The sequence below is a fragment of the Numida meleagris genome, chromosome 19 (genome assembly GCF_002078875.1).
Source record: "Numida meleagris isolate 19003 breed g44 Domestic line chromosome 19, NumMel1.0, whole genome shotgun sequence".
Classification (NCBI taxonomy): Eukaryota; Metazoa; Chordata; class Aves; order Galliformes; family Numididae; genus Numida; species Numida meleagris.
In genome coordinates, this window is record NC_034427.1 from 7,223,750 (window position 1) to 7,236,904 (window position 13,155).

Sequence of the window (13,155 nt, forward strand, 5' to 3'; positions counted from 1 at the left end):
ACTAATCAGACCCATCTGGTCTCGCTGACAGTGCGAGCCAGGAGAATAGTTCTGTATCCTGATACAGGATCTTGGGACTAGGACACTGAGAAATTTACTGCCTCTCCTGATGCTGGTTGTTCTTAAACTGAACAGTGCCATAACGCAGCTCATTTTCTCCTTTGTTTTTTTTTATCAAAGAAAGCAATTATCTCTCAAAGCATAGATGTATAAATGCTAGGCAATCCACAGATTAAAGCATTTCCTTTTTGTGTAACCTGTGAGTTGTTCTTTGCATCCGTACTGGATGGAGAACTTTGTGCTGGAATGAGCTTTTCAGACAGAGAATACATTAGTAAGCAGACAAAGAATAGTGATTGTCTTTTCAGTGTTTCTTAATATCAGTGTATAGACAGAGGCTGGTAGTGTGAGAGCTCCTGGTGTCTGGGCTGTGCTGGCGAGAGCATCCAGGCAACTCCTGCAATCCTGAAAGAATGACAAATCAAAGGCATGGCGAGGTGCTAATGCTGCATATTGTACGGAGTGTGCGTACCTCTGAGCGTCCGAATTATGTGCTCTTTGTACATGAGAGGGAGAATTCAAGGCAAATCAAAATTTGTATTGATTTGGGGAGCTGGGGAGGGGATGGGGAGGGCTGTCTGAATAATTCTATTATTCACCTTTCTGTTGGAAAATTAAAGTGGAGAGTGCTAAGAGCACTACTGAGATACATGAGCCGCTTCATTTCAGAATGAACTCTCTTCTCAGAAAACTGTTGATATGATATGCCTAAATTCCTTATGTACTTAGTAGAGTTATCTGCATAAAATATCCTCTAAATTCAAGACCGACTTCCATCAGACCTATAATGATATCAGGGGATGATTGTGCTCCCATTTTATTTCAGTGGGTGTACGCAAATACTCCCATTGTATCAGATTATTAAATTGCGATGGGCACATTTTGTGATTATTGAGGATAGATTCCATTTCAGCAGCTCCAAACCTTGCAAGCCTGTTTGGAGCAGTAAAATAAAGCTGTAAGATGATGAGAGACACTTTTGTCCTTTGAGCGAACTGAACAAGGTGGGGAACTGTAATTGAACTTCTGCTAGCACTTGGCAAATGTAGTAGCAAAGATGCGTAACAGGAGATAGCCAGTTGCACAAAGTGGAACACACAAATGCTGGCCTGGGCTGTTCCGTAGGGGTTAGGGGCTGTGCTTCGAAATATGGGAGCCAGGTCATGGCTTGTAAGGTTAAGAGGTGCATCTGTTTCCCATGTCCTTCATGACTCTTGATCATCTGCTCCGTCATGGAACTGCCGTGCAATCAATATCAATGTGTTTTTTGTACCAGTGAATTTAGTTTGGCAGAGCTGGTCCTTAACTATATTGAAAATGGAAAGTTAAAAGGTCCAAAATCACAGACACAGACAGGAAACCTTATTGGCTGCGAAGGGGAGGAAAAAGCGGGGGAAGAGGGAATTAAACTAAACAAAACCTCCAGCTGTCATGCTGCACAGCAAAACTCCAAGGCAGAAGGGGTAATTGAGGGAGAGTGGCTCTGGGAATCTGGCACAGAAAGGAGAAACAAGAGTACCGTCATGGCTGCAGAACTGCCTTACGAGGAGCTTCTCAGCCTTTCGGCTCCTACCCCAAAACCTGCTGGAGAATGCGAAGAATATTTGTTCATGCTGTAGGAAGGGGTGAAAAGAAGGTGTTACATGGGTGAACAACAGTGCTGGTGGAAGCAGGGTGCTGAAGGAAGAACCAAGAGGCTTGCAAAAATTTTTTGGCAAGACCACCTTGCTAAAGATTTCCTGTTGACATGAATGCATCCCGATTACCTCAGTGCACAGAGGAGAAGGTACTGGAAAAAACCTCCAACTGCTTTTGAGCATCTCACAGGGTTTTCACTCTGCTTTTTGAGACCTGTCTCGAATAAGCTCCTGCTTGAGTCAATAGAAATTTGCTTTAGTCCTAACACTATAAAACCCAAGTAAGCACTTTGGGATTTGCCCCATTGATTCCGCCAAGTTTTGGTTGAGTGAGAACTTAATAAAGATTTTGGATTGCGAAGATAAAGAACTGACTTTTGACATCCTGGTTCAATTGCGAGCCGGTCATTTTGCGGATTAGCTCCCATGGAGTTCAGCAGCAGCGTGTCAGTGCGGGGCCAGAGCGGGGATGCTGCCCAGCGGCGATGTCAGCCATCCAGAGTCTGCCCATCGAACGAGCACTTCCCAGCTTCAGGGAAGAAGTAACTGCTGTGTCTGGGCTGGGTTTGGTGTGGGGCAGGGGTCAGGCAGCTCTGGGCAGCAGAAAGTTAAAAAGAGCCCAAGCAAAGGGGAGGGATGGGGGAAGTTTTTGGTCCCTAAAGGAGAAAGGGATTGTATGGGCCCCTGCACTTGCTCTGCACCACTGACAGTAGGAGTCAGTCTGTTCATTTCTCTGTAACCCAAGCGGAGCACTGCAGCTTCAGATGGAGTCAGGAGCACAGCAGCTTCTTGTGTGCAGATGGAAGCCACCAGAAATGACCTGAGCAGAGTCCATGGTGGCTGGGAGTAGCACGCAGGGCAGCTTGCTGCTGCATGCCCTGCAATGAGAGAGAGCCCCTGGAAGAGCCCTAGTCGGCTCTCTCTGAACTGTGAGAGCAGCAAAGAGACAGCCTCTCACATCCAGCTCGTGCTGTAAATACCCCTCTGTCCTTCAAAGGCAGAAATCTGACTGTTTTCATATGGCTTCCAGACTTGCTGTCATCTTTACTCTTCCTTTTCTATTATTTTCTTTCATGGGTTTTTTTGAGTCATTTCTTTCTATCCATTTGAGCACATTCTTGATGTCTCCAGGAAAGACCAGATGCTCATCTGAGTAGTTCCTACCCTTCATACACGTTCCCATATACTGCAAATACATTTGGGAAGGTGAGGAGATCTCTAATTTTTGTGGAGGCATGTTTGTATTTTTCTAAAGCAAGACTGCACGTCTGATGATAGAGATTAATAAGCCAGCAAAATTTTGTTTAAAAACGTGAATTTTGTTTTTTTAGGTACATAAGCACGAAATAGTCTCTTAAATATTTTAAATCAATTTTCTTTGCATTCTTAGAATTCAAAAACCACAAAACGGATTTCTTTCAAGTTTCTTGTGTACCAAGGTTCAGCCCAGAGGGATTTTTTTTTCCAGCTTAGAATAGGGTTTTGTAATGAAAAGCCTGACAGATCCTTTACTATACTGTCACTAGGTACAATGCTCTAATATATAGCATAAGATTAATTCGTATTTTAATAAAGTATCTTGAAAGGAATAAAAGGAGCATTTAAAAACTATTAGTCCAAAGTTCTGTTAGTTTGGTTAAATCCAGCGTTGGGAGAATAAACCTTTATTTGTTTCAGTGATTCAGTCAAGCGAGAGTGTATAAGAAAGCTGTGATATAGGGAGCTCTCGCCTTTCAAAAGGTTAAATATTTCAGTACTCTATTCCTTTCAAAAGTTGATTCCTTTTGAAAACATTGCTCCTCTGTCAGCTTTTCAGAATAATAAAAATGTGCTGAATTTCTTTGTGGAACACATCCCTTCTCCCCAATTTCTTCCTTAAAAAAAAAAAAAAAAAAATAGGGCATGGCCTTACATGTGTCTATTAAAAACCCTGTCAGTCTTTCTCTCCCTGCAACTCCGCGAGTGTGAACTGAGCGTGGCCATTGAAAATGCAGCAAATGGGGTAGAAAGAGCACGTTGTGCACCTTGCTAATGGGAGACTGGGTGATGCAGGGAAGAAGGATGGCCAGAGCTGGATTAGTAAAGCCTATAAGCCCTCATTCTCTGGGGCAATCTCTAATTAAGAGAGTAATGAGTGACATCCTTGCACTGTGGCCATGGTTGCGAGCTGGGTTCTGTTGCGACTGAGTGGGGGCCCTGGGCCACTGGCCTCATCTCACGCAGCATTTTTTGTCATACATTTCGCATGGTGGACTCAATAGAATTGTGTTAACATTAATATAGAGTAACTTCATATACAGTTATGTTAGCTTTACCAAAAACAGGATCTAGCCCACACTGAGTTAAGCAGGAGCACGTGTGCAAAGTACCTTGTGTCACATCCCCTGTGCCACAGATACGTGAGGGCCAGTGGGCACCGAAGTAATTAAACATGCACTGAATCGATCTTTGAATTTTTATGGGTGCTGTAAAAAAAGAGAGCCCTTTCCCCTGGTTTCTGTCAGGGCAGCTGCATACCATGAATGTCTGATCCCTATTGCACATCCACAGTGACTGTGAAAGTGGAAGCTATAATATTATGTAACCTTGTCTTGAAGGCAAATATTAGCTAATTTAACCAGATATAATCTACTCCCAAATGTCTACACTACTCACCATCGAAGCAGTGTTGTTAGAAGGTTTCTTAAAATAAGCAAAAATTCTAAACTGTATGTTTAGCTCGCAGTGAAGTTACTCGTATTTGACTTGAGCATTGGTTTCCCTGTGCAGATATACTGAAGTTGGGCAAAGTAATTCCCATCAGCAGTGATCAAGAATGTCCAGGTTTTGCCTTTTAATTAATTATGAAACAATCTGTTGTCAGCATTCCCAACAGAGATTGAGACTTTGCCACTCAGAGTCAATGCGGGTGAATATGGGTGTACTGGGACGCTGGGAAGGAAGGCTGTAATGAGATTCGGACTGAACTGAACTGGAGGAGAGGGGCAGAGAGGGGAAGAAAAGGATGAGCACAAATAGAGACAGGTGGTTAATCTAAGCAGGCAGTGTGGCTGCTGAGCTGGGAGAAATCTGGCATGAGAAGGGACTAATGCAGCATCTCCCAGTGAGCAGAGTCACTCGAGGCCCAGTAAATGAACTGGGCTGGGGACACAGGAACGTTGAAAAGGAAAACTGAGAGCTTCTGTCCTGAGCTGTCCTTGAGGTTCCCACATTCAGTGCTTCCAGTGCTTCTCTGCCATGAGGATGTATCAGCAGCAACAAAAACTTTCAGACCAGATCATGTTCTTGTAGCTCCAATCCTCATCACATCTCCTTCATTAATGTTTGCTGATAGCTAGTTCTCTCTCGAGAGTACAGAGGAATCATAGAATCATTAAGGTTGAAAAAAAGTTCTAAGATCTCCAGTTCCAACCCCAGCCCACCCCACTGTGCCCACTGACCACGTCCCTCAGTGCCACATCCCCACGGCTCTGGAACACCTCCAGGGACGGTGACCCCACCACCTCCCTGGGCAGCCTGTGCCAACACATCACTGCTCTTTCTGAGACAAAATTGTTCCAATTCCCAACTTGACCCTCCCCGAGTGCAACATGGGGCCATTACCTCTCCTCAAGTCGGTGCAAGGATCCATTGACACTGATTGTTGACATGTTTGCATGTGTAAAACGCAGAAGTGTGCTGTGTTTCATTGTGTCTCTACAGCCTGGTTGTGCAGACACGTGTGGCGTTCATCCTGCTAACTGAAGGGATTCAGCTCCCTGAGGAGGCATGAGGGTGCCTGGTGGGATTTACAAAACACCAGAACCAGGTGGCTCCTAACACCTGTTGAAATTAGTTTGATCAAGGACATAATTCACTCATCACAAGGCACTGGGCTGAATCTTTGGGCCGGCAAAAAGCTCTTTGAAAGTCTGACCAAGGAAAGTCGTCTAAATAGTGCTAGATTACAGATAGGAAATTTGGCAGATCTGGCCTGTGCTACTTGCACTGCATGACACAGATATTGCATGAGTGTGCTTTTAGATGATATTTTTCCCTCAGTAACTGTTGAAGTCATCTTCATTCTGTATTTTTAATGCCACAGGGCTTGTGCCTGCTGAGAAATTAGCAGAGACTCGTGCAGTCCATCCATCATTATTGGTGTTTTTGTTGTGGTTTTTTCTCATCACATTGTATATTGAAACCCATAATTAAGACTAATCTTTTAAATGCCTTTGTAGAAGAGGAACACAGCAGGCCTGGAATGGACTTTTTATTAAAATTAACAAAATAAATGAAATTTGTACGTAACAAGTAATTGCTGAACATAGACTTAATAATTAAAATTACTTCTGCAAGCCTGTTCTTATGGTTATTGAGTAAATAAAATTGCTGTTTGCTCATAGATCGATATTGCTCTTTGCAACAAAAATTTATAACTTAAGATAAACAATTCTTCCGCAGGAGGCCATGAAACACAGTGGAATTTTTCCAGCATGGTAACAGCAACAAAAATAATTAAGAAACAGCAGCAGTTATTGAGAACTGTATATTTGTCATTATATCCACGCAGAAAAAAATCTCCAATGGAAATTCCTGTTTAAATGTTAAGGCAGTGGGAGTGGCAGTGTTGCTGCTTATAGTGGCCACCCTTTGGGACCTACTTATAGCCATTTTTTAAGCACGTGCTTAACTGCTGTCCTGGACCTAAGCAGTGACCTGCGCTGGATGAATCAGAGCACATGCCATGGCATTTTGTAACCATGAAAATGGTACTATTTATGGCTATCGAGGGAATGATACTATAAATAAGCATTGATTTTTGTTTTTTTAACCTCTTCAGTTCATCATAACCGGCCCACTTTTTCATAACCAATAAAATCGCTTTTGATGCTTACTGATATTGATCATTCTGGATTGTGTTTTAATATTCTGGAAGAATTAAAAAACTGTTTTTATCCCTCTTTAGCCTGTAGCTTCGCTTAAAAATCAACTCCGGATTTTAATCTCCTTAAGAAGACATGAATGTCCAAGAGAGGGATTGGGTGATTTCTCTCCTGGGTGGTACAAGTTGATTATCTTGGTGATTGCCATTTCTCCCTGCTAAATGGTTTTAGGGACTACCTAGGAGCCGGAATGTCCCAGATGTAGCTTCTTAGCAGATGATGAATGCCTTTTACAACATGTCCTTTGTAGGGGCTTAGACAGTCTGGAAGGATTCACAATAATACCTCAAGATTACTCTGAGCACACATACAAGATAGCAGACCAGCTTATGTTTATTCATCTTTCATGAAGCATGTGTAGCTAAGGAGAGCAAGGTTGCTTTGTGATTCACTGGGGTCATTCAGCATCGCATATGTCCATGACCTTTCAGTGTATAATGTTAAGGCCGTGCTGTTTTCCTGGGCAAAGATTACATTTTTAACTGGCACAGTCTGCTGTCATGTGTCATTCTTCCCCTTTTCCCTTTTACCATCTTTTTTTTTCTTTTTTCCTTTGAATCCTTCAAGATCATACTAGTTTACAGTGAGCTCTATTTTTGAATGAAAAAGCCAGTGTTGACAGAGGGGCAACTCAATGAGGAACGATTGTTCTGAAAAATAATTTTAAGGTTGTGGTCATTACAGGAAAGTGACTTCAACCCCTAAAATAGGTGTAATAGAGTTGCAACCTTGAAAATTGCTTTCTTGAGGTGTGCTGCTGCAGTTTCAACAAGGGACTTCAGTCCATGTCATCTTGTCCTTTTTGCTCAATGACATGTCTTTGGAAAACTCAGGAATCTCCAGGACATTGTGCATAACTTCTGACAAATGTATTTTCATTCAGGAAAGTTGGTCATGCCTTTGCAGTATGATCAAATCCTCTTGACAGCCTGGTCCTGGAGTTAAGGTCTGCGACAGCTCTTGTCTTATATAGGTATGACTCTATCTATGTTTCAGAATTTTCCTGGAAAGTGTGAGGAAGAGAAGGAAGGGGGAATATAGCCAATAATTGCAGTTATATTAGCTAAAATCAAGCAGACTGTTAGCAACCCATCCGGATTGATTTGGAGATCAAGCCTCAATAGAGAAACCCTAAGGGCTGACTGCCTTCTGGCTACGGATTAGAAAAAGCTCCAGTTGTGGAGGTGTTTCACCACCACCTTCTTCTACAACATTTACAGTAGGGAACCTCATGTTTGCTGGGTTAAAGCTACAGAGTTGTATGAAGCTACAATTATTGCTTTACAAGTCTTGTCATGTCTTGAAGAGTAAATACATAAAGTAGAGCTTTATGGTTGAGCATTGCTTTTATCTTCACAGAGTGAATATCTGCCATGGAGTTCCCTTGTTCTGCAGTATTGTCTGGGAAGCTTTTCCTTTCTTCTCTATTCTTGATATTTTTTCCTCTCTTCTAAAAAAAATCCAGGAAAAGCAAGCAAACAAAAAAGAAGGCATCTCAGCCCTGACCTCCTTCTCCTACCAACACACTGAAAGGCTTTAATGAAAATAACTTTTGGCAGCTCTGTTTGAGTGACCAATATGGAATGGAATCTGACATCGGAGCATGAAGAAAATGTAAAAATGTATTCAGGACGCAATACTACAGCTGGAATAAAAGATTCAGATGCCTCTTCCTTTTGACACATTGCATTGTAAGGTCACAAACTGAGCTGAAGATGCAACTTGAGGAATGAAAATGTCCAGGTTGATGTAAACTGGTTTTAACTCCCTCGGTATTTCAAAATAAATAGCATTAACTTGGAAGAGGCACATTCTTGCTTTACGTTCAGCCTCTCTACTTCCTATTTTAAGTCTTAGGATCCTGTGCCAGCCACAAATTGGGGACTAATGGTGATATCAGCAAGGTTGCTTCATGGTGGTGATTTCTTTAAAATTAAAAGGTCTCTTGGTGAATAACCAGCAGCTTTCTATCTTCTTTTTTTTTCTTTTTCCCGGTCTTTTCATTGTATTCATTTTAAAATTCTTCACTGAAAATTGGCATGGTAAGATCAAAATCAGCGCTGAGGGAAAAAAAAAAAGCATGTTTTTGCAGTTCAGTCCCTTTTTCGTTATACCTGGTAAGAAAAGACGTCATTAGGAGGACTGGCAATTTTCACCTCAAATGGAACGTCAGATCTAATATTTCATGTGAGTATCTACATCTTTGTTAAGGTCTCATTATCTAGTGAACATGTGGACCAAGTCCAAAAGAATTATATCTTTAGTATTTGTCTATCAGTCTTCCGTCCGTTCTGCTTCGAACAGAGTTGAGACAGGGAGGGTTGTTAGCGCAGGGGTTACTTCATTAGTTTGATTCGGCATGTCTTGGATTCACAGTGCTTTCAAGAGACATCATGAAATAAATTCAGAACGTGTTATGAGGATGCCCACAGAGCAAATAACATGGGCAAATTACCTCACTGCTAAAGGGAAAATAAAAATTACATATCTACTGCAGACAATATGACAAAATAGAGCAGAATGCAGGGGGGATATCTCCTGTAAATACTGCACATTCATATTCATGTGTTTTACATTAAAGCAGTAGAACTCATATAAAACTGTGCTTATTAAAATAAAACATTTCTAAGAAGCAAAGCAAATCGCCAAGTGCTGTGGAAGGAAGCTGAAACCTTTAAAGAGCTGCTTCTTAAAAAAATAATCTGCTTATGTAACTTAGAGTGGCTTCTAATTATCTGCAGAGCTCCAGCAGGCGGGGTGATGGTGCGCTTGGTACAACGTGGCACTACGTCGGTTTTAAGCGTTACACATTTGGCAGCAATAGTTTCTTAAGTAAGAAAGCACCTTTGTGAATTTTACGACATGGAATTTATTTGGAAATTCTCCTGTGCGCCGTAGTATAGCATGTATCTGAATGTATTTGTGTTCTATGCAGAAGGTATCGGCATGGATGCAGCGACTCCCAGAATCATTGGTGTGAGCAACATGTACGTGTGTGTGTGTGTGTATGTGTGTGTGCAAATTGAAAGGAATTCCTGAAATTGTTGATTCCAGAGGTGTGGATTTGGGCATCCACAGTGTAGAGAAACTGACATGGGGTTTGAAGTTGAACAAGTGTTCACCTGTAGTGGTAGGAGCGTAATGTTTTATCATGGGTCTAGCAAACCGGAAGCATAAAAAGGCTTATAGAGATGTTACTGTTGACTTCAGAAGCACCGAGATTGGGTCTTTAGAAGTTTGTGTGGGAATAATCTCTGTGGATAGCTCATTTACAAACATGAGTGGATCATTTAGACTCATGGGGCATGCTTATTATTCACATATAAGTGATTAGCATTCAAACATAAGGGAATTTATTCTTGTTACTTGATTGCCTTGTAGAATTGTCTTTTTTTTTCCCATCCAAAATGCCCCTTTTCCACAAGTGCTGGCAAAAGTTAAAAATCCAACAGCAGAGGAGAAGGGCTCTTTCTGACAAGGATGGGATGGTGATCAGGATGCAGCTTGTCCATTTAGGCCAGTTACACTTGTTCGTTCCTCCTTAAACAGATTCTTTCCGGGAGTTTGGAATGCAAATTAGGTATGGGCCATATTAATTATATATGAGTAAACATACAATTCTAGCTAAAATTGTGTTCCTATTCCTTTGGTCATGTTGTGATTGAAATAAACTCCAAACCAAAGTAGGACATAATTATCTATAGCAAAGTTGCCTCTTCCTATTGCCAGCACCAAGCATTCGTGTGCTAGAAAGCATTTATTTAAACGTTCAATTAAAACTCAACATCATTGTACTGTAAATAATGTTGAAATCAACAGAAAATTGAAAGTGTTCAACCACAGGCAAATTATGAAGGATGGTGTTTGGGGCAAAAATTTCATTTGGGGCCTTGCTTTGGAAATGAACACTTTATATATATCTTCTAAGTGACAAAGTCTCAGGAGAAAGAACGTCAGGCACCCCAAGTGCTCAGTGTTTCTAAGAAGCTCTCCAAAGACGTTTCCTTTGAATTCAAATGGTAAAATGCTGCAGTCATTAGCAGAGGGATTGGCTGTCTGCGAGCTAGCCTGTATACACATACCGTAATTAGGATTTTTATTTGATCTTTTATATATTTGAGGAAAAGAACCATCTCGAAGATGTTTCACTGCTGTGACAGCCGTCGGTGGGATTTGGAGGCGTGCAGCACATACAGCGGGGCCATGAGCAGTGTTCCTCCCCATGTTCCCACTGTAGATCTCCCTGCCTCCTTTCCCCCCCAGGGAACAGAGCAGGCCCAGCAGCCCCCCCATCACATCTACCTGTGGGCACGCTGCCACCCACCTGCAGGAAGCAGCTCCCGTCTGCTTTCCAGGAGGGAGTATTCCTCGGAGAGGACTGCTAAAATGACTTAATGGTTTTGCTGTTAGCACCAGGAAGGGCTGCTCCATTAAATGCAAGGCTCCTCTAGGTTTTTACTTGTGCTTTCTGTGTTTTGGGTTTCTATAAAAGCCTTCTGATAAGCTGCCGTTCTGCTTCCTCCTTCTTCATATAAGGAGGTGAATAAAAGTTAGTGTTCACCCAGACTTAAAATGTTTACCTATGTCTCAGCACAGCCTCTGTGAGTGCTGAAGACTGTATATTTGCAAACCTTCACTTTGCAGGTGCAAAAAAAAAAAGAAAAAAAAAAACCTGCTAACATTTTGACATTTTTGGAAACCCTTTAAATAGCCTCACACCTCCATGTCCCAGAATTTTTCCCCTGAATTAGTACGACATATGGTTTCTGCTGCTGTTTGTGCTTACTTCTGGATTCCTGCATGGCCATTCATTGGTCTCAGTGCGTGTGCTAACACGGATGCAAGCGTGTGCAACCTGATGCTGAAAAGCACAAAGCCATCCCTTCTCCAGGATAAACTCTTCTGCTTCCTGCAGCCCACATTTGCATTTATTACAAAGAAGAGTGGGACTTTACACTTCTGGAAGGCAGCACACACCACCTACTTCTCTTTTTGTTATAGTATGAGGGAAGCGTCAGCAGAATCGTACTTCCTAGGGTGAAAAAAAACCTGTGATATCCTGACACCCACACAGCAGGAGAAAAAATTAAAAAAAAAAAAATTAGACTAGATCTGTAACTTTACCCTCCTTAGAAGATTACAAAGGAGATAACACCACCCTTCTTCCCATTGTACGTGGTGTTTTTGTTTTCAACGTAATTTACAAATTAATTGATATTGTGTCCTATTTTGTGGCAAGGTCCCATTAATGGGATCAAAATGTGGCCCTTCATTTAGGACATCTGTTTCTCCACAGGTTGTGTGTGGGAAGAATGCACCTTATTGTATAAAAATCACAGACTCTATGCAGATACAACATTGTCATTCTAATGGGCATATCTTCAGCTCTGCAATACACAGTGGAACGGGAGATATAATTTAATGTGAACTACCTACAGATTGTATCCAGTGTCAGTAAGTAGCTCTTTGCAGTGCCTCGTATGAATTCTCTCTTACTGACAAAGTGTACAATGTGTCTTCTCTGAAATTAAAAAAAAAAAAATAATAATTCTGACCCAGTAGAATAAAGTTAAACAGAGGAATGGCAAAATACACTGCACAATGTATCCATCTGTCTATGTCTGTCTATCTTCCTCCCTATGTGTATATATATATGTATGCGTGTTTCTAATGCTAATTTGACGTGATCAGTGGACGCCTGAGTATCTTTTAAAATTTGAGTGTTAATTGGGAAAGGCCCATTTGGAAAGGTGACCTTCTGTGGTCTGCTGGATGTCAGGCACACGGCACTGGATCTTGGCAAAACAGCTGTTTGCCCATGAATATACAGGAGCTGACTTCTCAGCAGACATGAATGCATGCATGAAAGCATCGAATCCATTAAAACTGAAACAATGGTTCCCTTAAAAGAGACAAGCTAGTCTTCTATAAAAAGCATATGGTAAACTTGTACATTTTGGAAAGCGGGGTGAAAAAACGGCCTTTAATATAATCGGATTTGTCATCTTGTCCCTACTGCAGTGTGAAGGGGTTTCTGGAGCTGAACGTGCTCTGGTTGTAGGTAGAGCCAGCTGCCTGGCAGCTTTGGTGCATCCTGCCTGGTGCGGGGGCACACCCGGAGCTGGAGCTGCTGTCCCACTAATGGGACATGGGTCTGCGGGTTGTGGGCATACACAGCCAAGTTGCAGCAGGTGCTCTGCCTCCTCTGTCCATTGCACTAATGGGAACAAGGTCAATGCCAGTCTGCCAGGCTCTGTGTAAATGTGTGTTATGTGAAACCGTGTAAAAGGCACAGATTGGGCAGTCTGGTTGAGAGTTCAGAAGGGTGTAAAGACAGAGGTTAGCAGCCCCGAGGCATCTTGCAGCCATGCCAGAGATCTCACTTCCAACGGACTAAAGCCCATGCTGCAGCATGGCTGCACCGTACTGCAGGAGCCGTGTCCCCAGCCAGCGCAGGAGCACTCAGCATTCACCCCTTCAGGCTGGGAAGTGTGCTGCTGCCCTTGCACTTCATGCCGCTGCCTTGGGTGCAG

The 13,155-nt window shown here is 42.3% G+C and overlaps 1 protein-coding gene across 3 annotated transcripts in view; it reads left to right on the top strand.

The window, feature by feature from the left end:
- The window catches only part of CDH4 (cadherin 4), a 415,068-nt gene that overhangs the window by 195,554 nt on the left and 206,359 nt on the right, over positions 1-13,155 (top strand). The gene's annotated exons all lie outside the window — the stretch shown is intronic.